The following is a 13,359-nucleotide window of genomic DNA, read 5'->3' as shown; positions in this document are numbered from 1 at the left end:
GTCTTTTAGTCTGCGAAATAGAACAAGATATATATAATTGCTGTTATAAGATATTAATGACAATAAATTAGTAGAATTTGTAGCTGTATTTACCTATAACTTACTTGTTCATCCCTTATTTAAGAATATTTAATATTTTCATGTATTTTTTACTTCTTAATATTTTTTTCTTTTTTTAATGTGTTTTCTTTTTTTTTTAATCATTCAAATTAAAATTTAAAGCAAAAGGCTTAACATTGATCATATTACACTTTTGTTACATTTTAAAGTAATCGTACACTAAGAAAGAATGTATGGTAATGATTTTTGGTAATGATTTTGGTAAAATTAACAATAAAATGAAATATTATAATAAATATATTATATAAAATATGATATATTATAATAAAATTTGTTAATTTTATCATGATACGTTAGAGTATGGAATGAAAACCATTTATTCGGTTAACTGTACTTTTCAGTTTTGTGTTTTTTAACTAAATGTGGGGTATTAAGTACTATAATTTTGAAAACCAGAACTTACGGTAAACCATATTACCATATGAGCGAAAATGTGGCAATTGCATGGTTTAAGCAGCACCATATACCATACAGTACGGCTATTTAACCGGACTTTTTTTTCCTCGTGTCGAATACCTTAAAACTTAACATTTTAGGATAAACGCATTTATTTAAGGTTTTAAATGCATAAAACTGTTTATATGTCTCATTCATTCTTTAAAAAATTACATTTATTTTCATGAAAAAACAATTTTATCAAATCTATTTTCAGTCAGCATGTGCATGATAATGATAAACTAATGAATAAAAAAATGCCCATTAAAATTGATAAAGAAAAGTTTACGAATGTTTCTCCACAATGATGCTAAATTATATGCTTAGAAAAAGGAAAACAATTCGTAGGTTTTTACCGTTTTAGAAAAGAAAAAGTTATAAATTCCAGAAGAAAGTTGAAAAATGACTGAACAAAATGATTAGCTTTTAATTTCTGTCTCATATGGAGCGCCGAACTGAATCTGCTTTAATGCAATGAAAAACTGTCGGATCATTTTTTTAAATAATTTTTAGTTTTCTTACGACACTCTGTTCATCGCCAATAGACATAAATGTTTGCAAGGTAATCACCAGCGTAAAACACTGCTTCTAGTCAAACAAAATAAAAAGATAAATTAGCTTTAGAACACTTTTAACCCCTTGGGGACGGGTGATTTAGAAAAGCATTCGTACAAAATCAGAATCAGGATGTAATTAAATAAAAAACGGTAACTTAAATGTTGTCGTTTCTCATTTGACAGACTTACTCTGCTTTTACTTTAATTATTGTTAATTTAATCATACATATAATCAATGTTAATTCAAAGTATAACTAAATAGTTTTATTTTGAACAAAGTAATGGTGAATTAAATAAATCAAATAACTATAACTCCGCTCGCAAATAAACTGCTAAAGAACTACTTTGATTACCAGCTTTATCTTTTTACCCTGGTTGATACAGTTTTATGCTGACACGTATTTGTGACAGTCACGCGAAGGGGTTAAAGGAGATGAAAACAAGACAGCTTTTTATTACACTGATACTGTGCACTTATTTCAAATTATTATCGTTTTCATAATTAAAACTGTTCTTTCTTGATGAGGTCGAAAGAAATTTTTTGACCAGGTCATTTGTTGACCAGGTTTTGCTTCTCTTGATATACTTAACTAAATTATTAGGCCATGCAACACACTGCACAGTAGTTAGAAAAATAAACTTTCAATACAAAACATGAGTGACCAGTTGGACAACGGTTTCTATTAAAAATAAAGGAAAATCAGTTAGGAAGTAAAACCAATTTTTCTTGGAAATCTCTTATTTAAGAGCATTTTCACTTATTAAAGCATTATCGTTATCAGTTGGTAATATGCTTAAATTGAAATTAATTTTAAAAAATTCTAAATTAAAAAGCAAAAATAATGGAGAAAAAATACTTATGCGTTTTTGGGAAACCGTAAAAAATCACCATATTATTTTTGACGCTAAAGCTTAATTAGGATGGATAATGCGTATTAATTGGAATAAAATAAAATTAGCTATGTTCTATAAAGCAAAGTTAATGGAGAAAACGTTAATAGGAAATTCGATTAGGAAAACCATAGAAAATCGCCATTCACAGATGATGCTTAATTAAGGTTTACTACAGACAGTAATATATACTATTGGTATAATGGTAATTGTTTCAATTTTGATAAGAATTCTATTTTAAAAAAATTCAGCTTTAGTTGGCTGCTACTAATCAACGTTACAATACAAACGCTGCTACAATGCTAATCTACTAAAGGGATTATTACGCTCAAAACTTAAATACTTAAATGTTCAAGGATTTTGTAATAAGCACCAAATACTCCAATATAAGTATAAAATATTATACTGATATAATTGGTGATTATTAAAACTATTCCGATTCTAAGTAGTTTTAATACCGATACTTGAGAAATATGTGAATTACGACCCCTCGAAAGGGAAATGTACCAGAGAAAATTGTTTGATAGATGTAAATTTTGAGTATCATGAGGTGACCGCAATCAGTAACACCATGCCACGTATATTTTACGTAAATACATTTTATGTATTTAATATACATTTTATGTAAATACATTTTATCTTTATTCTAATGGGAAAAAGTACAAAAAACAAGTTTTGCTTACTTAAATAACGTTCAGCCACCAAAAAAGGTTACAAATAATATCAGATTATTTTAGCTATATTAATTTAAAAATTTAGTGGAAGAACCAGGTAAATGACATTTTCAAGACGAAAAAAAAAGTTGTATCCAAACTATTTTATTACGAATTTATTAGAAGATGGGACTAATAACTATTTGCTTTATTTTATTTACCCTGTCTAATTTTAAACAAAAATTATGCTAGCATACTATATACTAATGTGGATTAGTTACGTCAAGATTAAAGAAGGTTAAGATCAAACGTACTTGTATTACATTAAACATATCATAAACATGTCACCACTCACTTTGTTATTTTCTCTGATTCATTAATTTTCCTAAAAATGTCACTTAACTGGTTCGTCCATCAAGCTCTTTAGTTGTATCGGTATATGCCTTTCAGTTTCAGTTATTTTGTAGTGTTTCTTAATGCTGATTTATTGATTCTTTATTTATTTTTTTTCATTCACCCCTTGCGGAGAACGGGTATTCAGCTAGTTTTAATATAATTTGATAAAGATTTATATCTGACAACACGTAATCTCTCTCTTTCTCTCTCAAGTTTTATCTAATTATGTTTTTTTATTCAGATCAATTGGAACAAAATAAGGATCTCGTGATTGAAAAATTAAATTTTCTACAACATTAAATAAATACTTAATATTTAAAACAAAAAAAAAACAAAAAAAATCACAAAAGGCACTTAAATTTTCAATTACTTTGGAGCATCGGAATTCCCCAGAAACTATCGTTAAAATTTTAATACCAAATATTCCAATTAGCTTATTAAACTTCAACTCCGTAGTTGCATGTCATTGAACAGTATATCGACGAACATGTTTTTTTTACTACAAGTTTAACAGTTAATAATTCTAGCTCTAACAGCCGAATCGTAAGTTCTTTTTTCCCCTAGAACTCCTTGTGCTCTTTTTTACATATCTTCTTAACTTCAATTTTCTAAGTCTTGAAGATTTTTCGAAGCAAAGTAAAATATAACATAAAGCAAAAGCAATAAGTGAGAGAAAAGTAGCAAAAAAGTACTTAAAATTGAAAAATTTGAACGAATCGGAATTTTGAAGAAAAAAAAATCTCTGCGTTATAAACAAATGTGGCCCTTTAATTATGTCAAATTTAAACTCTGCAGTTGCTTTCCTACCCAACTTGCACCGACCAACGTAATATATCCACAGGGGTAAGCGAATCATGAGTTAGAGTCCTTTTGCCATTAGGCTAACCATGGGAGGTTTTCGTGATTTTCTCTTCATGTAACGCAAATGCGGGTTAGTTCCATCAAAAAGACCTTCACGAGGGCAAATATCTCCCAATACTTGATCCAAGAGTTGCTTTTCTTCTTTATTGGGTTCAAAATTGCAAGGCTACGGAGTTGAAAATTAGTAATCGTAACACCAAAATTTGGGTCGGCAGTTCAACGACGGTTACAAAATAAAATAATATATAAGTGTATGTTATTCCCCGTGGATCTTGTGCCACTAAAACCTCAGTACCATTCCCCAGAAAAATAATCGTCCATGCTACTTCTATGGTGATATACCACTGAACTGAATTCATAAACAGCTCCATCACATGACTACTATTAAAAGAAGGACATAAACACTGTGTCTTGAAATATTTAAAGGGAGCTCTCACACGCGAACGGGGATATTCATACAGAACAGGCCATCCCAAGAGACATTACACAGATGTCAGGATAATTTCTTAACCTTAAAAAATTTAAGGTGTGGATGAATTATTTTTCTAGAGAGAGTTCAGAAACATTAATCTTAAGATAGTGTAATTTAAATGCACATTTTCCTACATTCTGAAATTTAATCTCCTGAAACTTTAGATATGAACAATTCTTTTTCTCCACTTTCTTATCAAAAATTAACACAACAGATATGGACGTCGATTATTACTGCCGATTTCCAGAAAATAGATATTGCTTGTTTTTATAATAAATGATAGTACGTAAACTACTCTAATAAATATATCGGGAAAATCTTGTAAGACATTTTAGAAAAAAGGGTAATTTAATATTTTCAACTTAATATTCGTTTTTAACTTAAATATTTTTTTGGTTAGTAAGCGATAAAAATAAATTTTATTAGCATTTAAATAGTGGAAAGTTATGTTGCCAGAATTAAAAGTAAACTAGCGTAACATATTAAATATTTTTCAAATTAATAAATTTAAAATGTCTACGTTTTAATAAGATGATTTCATTGCTATTTGAAATCATAGTTTCTTTATTATTTATGAATTTCATTTATGAATTTCATTTATGAAATTTTAGTACAAAAGTAAAAATAAATTTGTTATATATAATATTTAGAATTTGAATAAGAATTCTCAACTCATCTATTTTGTTATTGAATGAGACAAAGCTACCATTCACTATTTATTGATTGTTATTGAGCACATGCCTTAATTTTAAGGCATCCATGAAAAAATAACATTATTTTAATTATATCCAACTATATTTAAAATTTTTAACCTTATAAAAAAACCGACTGCAAAAAGTTTCAAAGAATTTAGAAAAAAAGTAATATAATAATATGAAAGACGAAATGAGAATTTTGACTAATAGATAAGCTGTTATTTTCCCTGAAGGTAATAGAGACAAAACATATAATTTCAGAAACAAAAGAATTAAAAGAATAAATATTAAAATCACAGTTAGAAAAGAAATTTTACAAGTCTATAAATAGTTCTGCTGAGTTCATATTTCATAAATTAAAAATAAAATTAAACAAACTTAATACTTTTCTTATTATATAATTATTTCTTATTATACATAATAAAAAATTACGAAACTATAGCGTAGTGCGAAAAACTGTCTCAATTTTGAATTATACGTAACGATTAATAAATGTCGTCCTACTATTTGCACTGCATTTATATGAACTTATTTTTGTAGAAATTCGCACCACTTTCCGAAATGTAATAGCACTTAAATCTCCATTGAAGATCTGTGTCTGATGGTCTGATGGCAAGGCAAGTTTTAATTGCTTTCTAATCAGTACAAACAGAATTTATTGACGTATCATTGACAAATTAATGCATCGGCAAACCAAATTTCCACCGTTCTCCAACTAGGTACATAAATTTTAACTGGAGCTCTCTTCTAGATTATAATACTAACTGAAATTATTTTCTAACCATTGGAAAAGCAATTTACTGTCATTTTATTCCTAAAATGAGTTTGCGGTACATTCAATTTTGGATTGCTAGATTATGATAAGTTATACTACCGAACGGAATCTCATTGCTGTACAAAAAAACTGTGTAAGATTAATTGTTTTCGATTTCCATCAGCATTCGTAAGAAGCTGAATTTCTATACCCTTTTATCACCAAATAGAACCCATAGTTTATAAAAACTATGAAAGTTTAATTGTATTCTACTTCTATCAAAATTCATAAGAAGCTGAATTTCTAGCTCCCTTTTACCACCATCATTAATGAAGACTATGAAAGTTTAATTGTATTCCATTTCTATCAGAATTCATATAAAACTGAATTTCTAATGCCATTTTATCACCAAATAGAACCCATCATTTATAAAAACTATTAAAGTTTAATTGTATTCTATTTCTATCAGAATTCATAAGAAGCTGAATTTCTAGCTCCATTTTACCACCATCATTAATGAAGACTATGAAAGTTTAATTGTATTCTATTTCAATCAGAATTCATATGAAGTTGAATTTCTAGCGCCCTGTTATCACCAAACAGAACCCATCATTTATAAAAACTATAAAAGTTTAATTGTACTCTATTTCTACCAGAATTCATATGAAGCTGAATTTCTAGCTCCCTTTTATAGTACCCATCATTTATAAAAACTATAAAAGTTTAATTGTACTCTATTTCTATCAGAATTCATATGAAGCTGAATTTCTAGCGCCCTTTTATCACCATTATTTATTAAAACTATGAAAGTTTAATTGTCATCAATTTCTATCAGAATTAATATGAAGCTGAATTTCTAGCGCCCTTTTATCACCATCATTTATTAAAACTATGAAAGTTTCATTGTATTCTATTTCTATCAAAATTCATATGAAGCTGAATTTCTACCGCCCTTTTATCACCATCATTTATTAAAACTATGAAAGTTTAACTGTATTCTATTTCTATCAGAATTCATACGAAGCTGAATTTCTAGCGCCCATTTATCGCCATCATTTATTAAAGCTATGAAAGTTTAATTGTATTCTATTTCTATCAGAATTCATATGAAGCTGAATTTCTAGCGCCCTTTTATCACCATCATTTATTAAAACTATGAAAGTTTAATTGTATTCTATTTCTATCAGAATTCATATGAAGCTGAATTTCTAGCGCCCTTTTATCACCATCATTTATTAAAACTATGAAAGTTTAATTGTATTCTAATTCTATCAGAATTCATAAGAAGCTTAATTTCTAGCGCCCTTTTATCACCATCATTTATTAAAACTATGAAAGTTTAATTGTATTCTATTTCTATCAGAATTCATATGAAGCTGAATTTCTAGCGCCTTTTTATCACCATCATTTATTAAAGCTATGAAAGTTTCATTGTATTCTATTTCTATCAGAATTCATATGAAGCTGAATTTCTAGCGCCCTTTTATCACCATCATTTATGAAAACTATGAAAGTTTAATTGTATTCTATGTCTTTCAGAATTCATATGAAGCTGAATTTCTAGCGCCCTTTTACCACCATCATTTATGAAGACTATGAAAGTTTAATTGTATTCTATTTCAATCAGAATTCATATGAAGTTGAATTTCTAGCGCCCTTTTATCACCAAACAGAACCCATCATTTATAAAAACTATAAAAGTTTAATTGTACTCTATTTCTACCAGAATTCATATAAAGCTGAATTTCTAGCTCCCTTTTATAGTACCCATCATTTATAAAAATTATAAAAGTTTAATTGTACTCTATTTCTATCAGAATTCATTTGAAGCTGAATTTCTAGCGTCCTTTTATCACCAAATGGAACCCATCATTTATAAAAACTATCAAAGTTTAAGTGTACTCTATTTCTATCAGAATTCATATAAAGGTGAATTTCTAGCGCCCTTTTGTCACCATCATTTATTAAAACTATGAAAGTTTAATTGTATTCTATTTCTATCAGAATTCATATAAAACTGAATTTCTAGTGCCATTTTATCACCAAATAGAACCCATCATTTATAAAAACTATTAAAGTTTAGTTGTATTCTATTTCTATCAGAATTCATATGAAGCTGAATTTCTAGCGCCCTTTTATCACCAAATAGAACCCATCATTTATTAAAACATTTATTAACCCATCATTTGTTTCTGACCTGACAGAATATTCCAATATTATTCTGAAGCTTTGGGATTATTTCGTAAAGTGTTGTCTTAAAAACTGTTTCTTTAACTGTGCAAGCAAAAAGTATAGCCATTTTACCTCCGATCAAAAATTAAAGAGAAATTTGAAACGAAAAAGACCTAAAACAAAACAGTAAAATGTGTCACTTAAAAAACTTATGTTGGCGGTAAGGAGTTAAAATATGTACTCTCAGAACATTTATACCTAATTAAGTCAAACTAGTTAAATTTCTTTCATATTATATTAATTAATACTAAAATATTTTTAGAAAAAAAATTCATGCTTCTAGGTAGGTGATATTTTTAGAATTTCCATTGCTACTTGTTTCGCGACTTTAAAGAAAAGGTCGTTGAAATGAATTTATTAATTTAAAAGCTACTTATATGGAGGCTGGAAAACATAACAACTTGATCCTGGGTAAAACAAATTTAAAAGAAAGAAATGCATAGCGTTATTACTATTCGCCGCTAAAGTAAATGTTTTTCCAATGGAAGAAAATATTGATTTTAGGATAAACTATGACCCCAATATTATCTGAGTTTAGATACAGTTTTCTTTCTTTTTTTATCTTCTGAGAGATATTTCTCACATTTCAATTTTTACTTGAACAAGCTAAACATCTTCTTTTAATTAAAATTCTAAATTTTAAATTTCTTTTATTTATCAATTTTCTCTCTTACCACCCGTCTCTCGAGATTCGAGATAAGCTACTATGAATCTCGAGAACAGTTTTCTCGAGATTCATAATGGTTAGGTAAAAGTCAAGACACGTGTGCCCGCATAAGAGGAAATGGTTTACATTTTACATCTCAGATGTTATATATAAACGTCGAGTGTGATATAATATATATATATATATATATATATATATATATGGGTCATTCTCACGAAAACTGTCATTTTTCAGTTCATAAAATCCCAAAAAAGTAAAGTGAATAAAAAGCTCTGAAACTTTTTATATTAATAGAAATATGTAATGGCATTATAAAGAAAGTATATATCCTATAAATTATACTTAATATTTAAATTAATTAATTTTTTAAATAATTAATTTATAATTAATTAATTTATAATAATTAATAATTAGTTAATTTAATAAATAAATTAATTAAATAAATAAATTAATTAAATTAATTAATTAATTAAATAAATAAATAAATTAATTAATTTAATAAATTAATTTATTAATTTTTTAATTTATTTTTCAAATTAATTAATAAGTAAATTAATTATTTTCACTATTTAAAAAGTGAGGGAAGGACACTAATAGTGAGGGAATGATATTTTATTTTAATACATGTTTACATACTAAGTACATGTATAACAATACTAAGTATAATACATGTATAACATACTAAGTATATCTAATATTTATTATAATTTTGTCTTATATATTTAATAGTTTTTACAGGTTTGGGAAATAAAATTGGCTGGCACGATTGAACAAAAAAAAATTTTATAATATACTCATCTTGAATCATTCCCTCACTTCTGCGTCATTCCCTCACTTTATACACTAGTGAGGGAATGACGAATTCAATAAAATTTAAAAATAACAGTTAGGCCTAATTAATTTCTGAAGTCAATCGCATACAATTATATTCATACAAGAAAGCAACATATAATTATCCACTTTCTCGATGAAGTTGTATGTTATTTTACTCTAAAAAATTACATGAGGGAATGACGAATGTAAAAAATTTTACCTGGTTTGATTCATTCAAATTTATTCCACAGCAAAGCTTCTTTAAGTTGAAGATGGAAACATACTGCAATTTTGTTCTATGATGCCAGTTGTTAATTTCTGAAGTTTTTATTAAAATATTTTTATTCTGAGAAGATTGCAGGTGATAAGAACATTGTTGTGAGGGAATGACGCGAAACACTGGGGACAAAGTTTAAAATAGTGCTGTGTTAATATTTTTATCAGAAATTAAATTTAAAATTGATTTCCTGAACTCTATATTTCAGTATTCTGAAATAAAAAACTCGAATTTGTAAAAACAAATTTTTATTTCAGAAACAATTTTCTTCTTTTTTTAAATCAGCAGTGGGGACAAGTGAGGGAATGACATATTGGTATATTTCAATTACCTAAAATAAATAAAAAATAAAAATTGATAATTTTATTTTTATTCTTTTGCTAGCTTGCATTCTGAAGGACACTTTCTCTGAATTTTTTTTCTTCGTAAGCTGTAAAACAAACATTAAATATACTGGGGACATGAAAATGACTGTTTTTGTGAGAATGACCCATATATATATATATATATATATATATATATATATATATATATATATATATATATATATATATATATATATATATATATATATATATATATATATATATATATATATATATATACACTCTAAGCACCTTAAAGTAAAATTATTTGAGAAATGGCGCTAATTCGCTTATAAGAAATGTAAAAAATCGCCAGCCAAATATTGAAGCTAACGAATGTTAATTAATTTTAGCAATAGGCACTACTGGTATTATGGTGATTGGTACAGTTTCAATCGATACTAGATACAAATATAGTTATAACAAATTTTATTTCTATGTGTGTTTCCTATTAAAACGGCATCAATATTGGAAGGCTTTTATTTAGGTACTGTAAAAAAAAGTGTTGTACGATCCCTTTAAATGGGTAAGTAACGGTTAAAATAGCGGGATAGTGGTAAAATCATAAGTTGGTCTCGAGCAACAGCATCATTCCAAATTATTTTAAATACAGTTAATCTTTATTTTGATGAGACGATCTGTGAAAAACGTGTATTGCTTGATAAAATAATGTAAAACTACTGGGAAGGATAAAATATAATAATAAATTTAAAGATCGGAATTATTTTAGCTCTATTAATTGTGCTATATGTTTTTCAGTTTTGTGCAGAACTTCATAGTGTTGCTCAATATTGATATATTGATTGCTTACTTTCTTCCACCCATTACGATGAATAGGTAAGTTAATCAAGCATTATTGGCGTACATAGTATATAGAATGTTTTAAACGAATTAATACCATTTCTACTTTAAGTTTTCTATTTAGTAAATTCAGTTTATTTTTATTTCAATTTTACATATTGCCAAAATTAATTAAGGCTCATTAAATTCAATTATAGTATGACGATTTTTCACCGTTTTCATAAAAGAAATCGTACCTTTTCTCCATTAATTTTTCTTTCTAGGACATAGCTATATTTTTTAATTGAGTTATTACCTAGTTACAAATTTAGTCAAGATAATTGATTGATTGATTCCAAATAAATAATATTCGCGATCACAACGCATGAAACGCTTGAACGCCTCAAGCGCGGTGGATATTTTATAAAGTTCTCATTTAGTTCTAACAGAATCATTGGTAGAGTAGGACGGGTTTTTTTTTCAGCATCAAATAAGAAGCAAAATTTCTCTAAGGAAAAGTGAAAAGAACTTGACCCAAAGCATTTTTAAATGATTTTGAAACAGGACACGCCCAACATTTGAAGAACAATTTCTGAACATTTTTTTTCCTTTCTAATATCAACAAACTTACAACCGATAACTTCCGATTTCGTGATAGCTAACTGTTACAGAGGTATGTATTACGGTAAAATGCATTTTTTGCCTCTAATTTATTATAAATTAAAGTGAGGTTATTGAAGTCCATATTGCTTATTTCATTCCAATGATTAAATGTGATTTCAGAACGCGCAGAGCTGTAACAGTTATAGAATATTCTTCTCATTTATAGAATAGTATATATTTCTGTATCTATATAATTCGGAAAACAAGAAAACTAGGAGCTGTTAAAATTTTCATTCTGAAATTATGGTAAAATAACTGGCAGCTGTCTGTCCATCTGATTAACTGTAAAGTTTACGGTAAAGAACATTTTTTTCCTTTATGGTTTTGAAACCATTTTCAAAAAGTGTGGTTATAAAACCATAAATACAAAACTATACGGTTTTTCAACCATTTACAACTAGCACTTTTCAAAATCGTAAAAAAAAGTTTATTATTTAACCAGACATAGGATCTCCGCCTTTCGTAATATAATGGGTATTGGAGAGAGCCGAACACTGGGAACTCTTCAAATGTTGAAGGGAAAGGGGGAAATATTGTGGCGTCAACACTAGGACTCGAACTCCAGTTTTGCCGGTCATGAGATTAACAGATAAGCCGCGGCTATGATGTGTAGGCAATTGCAAAGAACTAAGTAGCTTCATTAGGTGGTTCTAGTTAGTGCGATAAAATTCTGGTTGTTTAACCGTATCAGGTGAAAGCAGTTAATAAACAGTTTTTCTCACAGTTAACAGTTTGATTACCATTTTATTTATTGTTATTTTACCGTTTTTATTAAATATGGCAAAATAACCATTCAATAAATGGTTATTTAGCCATTTTTTCTGAGAAATTTCTAACAGTGTAAAGAATCATCAGAATTACTTGAAATAATAACATTTGTGCTCATTATTAATTAATTTTTATCGTTTTCTTGGTAAGTATTTTTTTAATTTCCAATGATTGCTTTCAATTCGGATTCAGCTATTCTGTTTTTGAGTTACATATTGAAATTCATATCGAAATCTTACAATTATAAAATTTTATTGTGTGGTATGTCATCTTAAATCAATAAAGAGATAATTTATATATATATTATTTGAGGTTAAAATTTTTAAACGAAGAGCATTTCCTTTTAGAATTCTCCGGATTTATAAAGTAGGTAAGTGTTATGATTTTTAAAATAGAAAATGTACTTGTTAATAATTTGTTTTCTAATTTCATGATATTTTTCTACAGAATGATTTTCTACGTCTGATTAAGACAACTTTTAGACTTTAAAAAAATGAATTTTTTTTTATTTTAACAAAAGGAATTTTTAGAATCATTTTTTTATCGTAAGCATTCTTTATTTTATATTTTTTTAGTTTATAAATAATTATTTTTCATTGTAACTTTTAGTTTTTTGATAAAAATTATTATCAAAAAGCTTCTTTTGCAAAATTAAATGTTATAACATTATGTGTTTCTGTATACTTTTCGTATATTTTAATGTTTGAAGTTATGTGATTCAGAAAAGTATAGAATATGAAGTTTAAATAAAGCTTTTACATTACGTTATTAAATTTTGCAGAGAGATTTCGCAAGCGTTAGGTTTCAACTCTAATAAGAAGATAAGATACATATTTTTTTCTGTTTTTTTTACAAATATTTTTCCAATGTGTTTTAAATGTTCCTACAGTAAAAAAAAGTAGATTCCATTTTGTTTTCGCGTACATAAGAATGTCAAACATTTTTCTTCCTTAAATTTAA

The 13,359-nt window shown here is 27.2% G+C and overlaps 1 long non-coding RNA gene across 1 annotated transcript in view; it reads left to right on the top strand.

Annotated features, from left to right (window-relative positions):
- Positions 1 to 5,787, top strand: part of LOC139426073 (uncharacterized) — a 112,509-nt gene extending 106,722 nt beyond the window's left edge. The window contains exon 3 of the long non-coding RNA XR_015435755.1: positions 5,621 to 5,787. This is a non-coding gene — a long non-coding RNA (uncharacterized LOC139426073). The remainder of the gene's footprint in view (positions 1 to 5,620) is intronic.
- Positions 5,788 to 13,359: the final 7,572 nt, after the last annotated feature.

The sequence above is a fragment of the Parasteatoda tepidariorum genome, chromosome 7, assembly GCF_982258835.1.
Source record: "Parasteatoda tepidariorum strain Cologne lab strain chromosome 7, Ptep-v5.0, whole genome shotgun sequence".
NCBI classification, from domain to species: Eukaryota; Metazoa; Arthropoda; class Arachnida; order Araneae; family Theridiidae; genus Parasteatoda; species Parasteatoda tepidariorum.
Note: the sequence above shows the minus strand (reverse complement) of the source record. Positions and strands in the feature narration are given on the sequence as shown.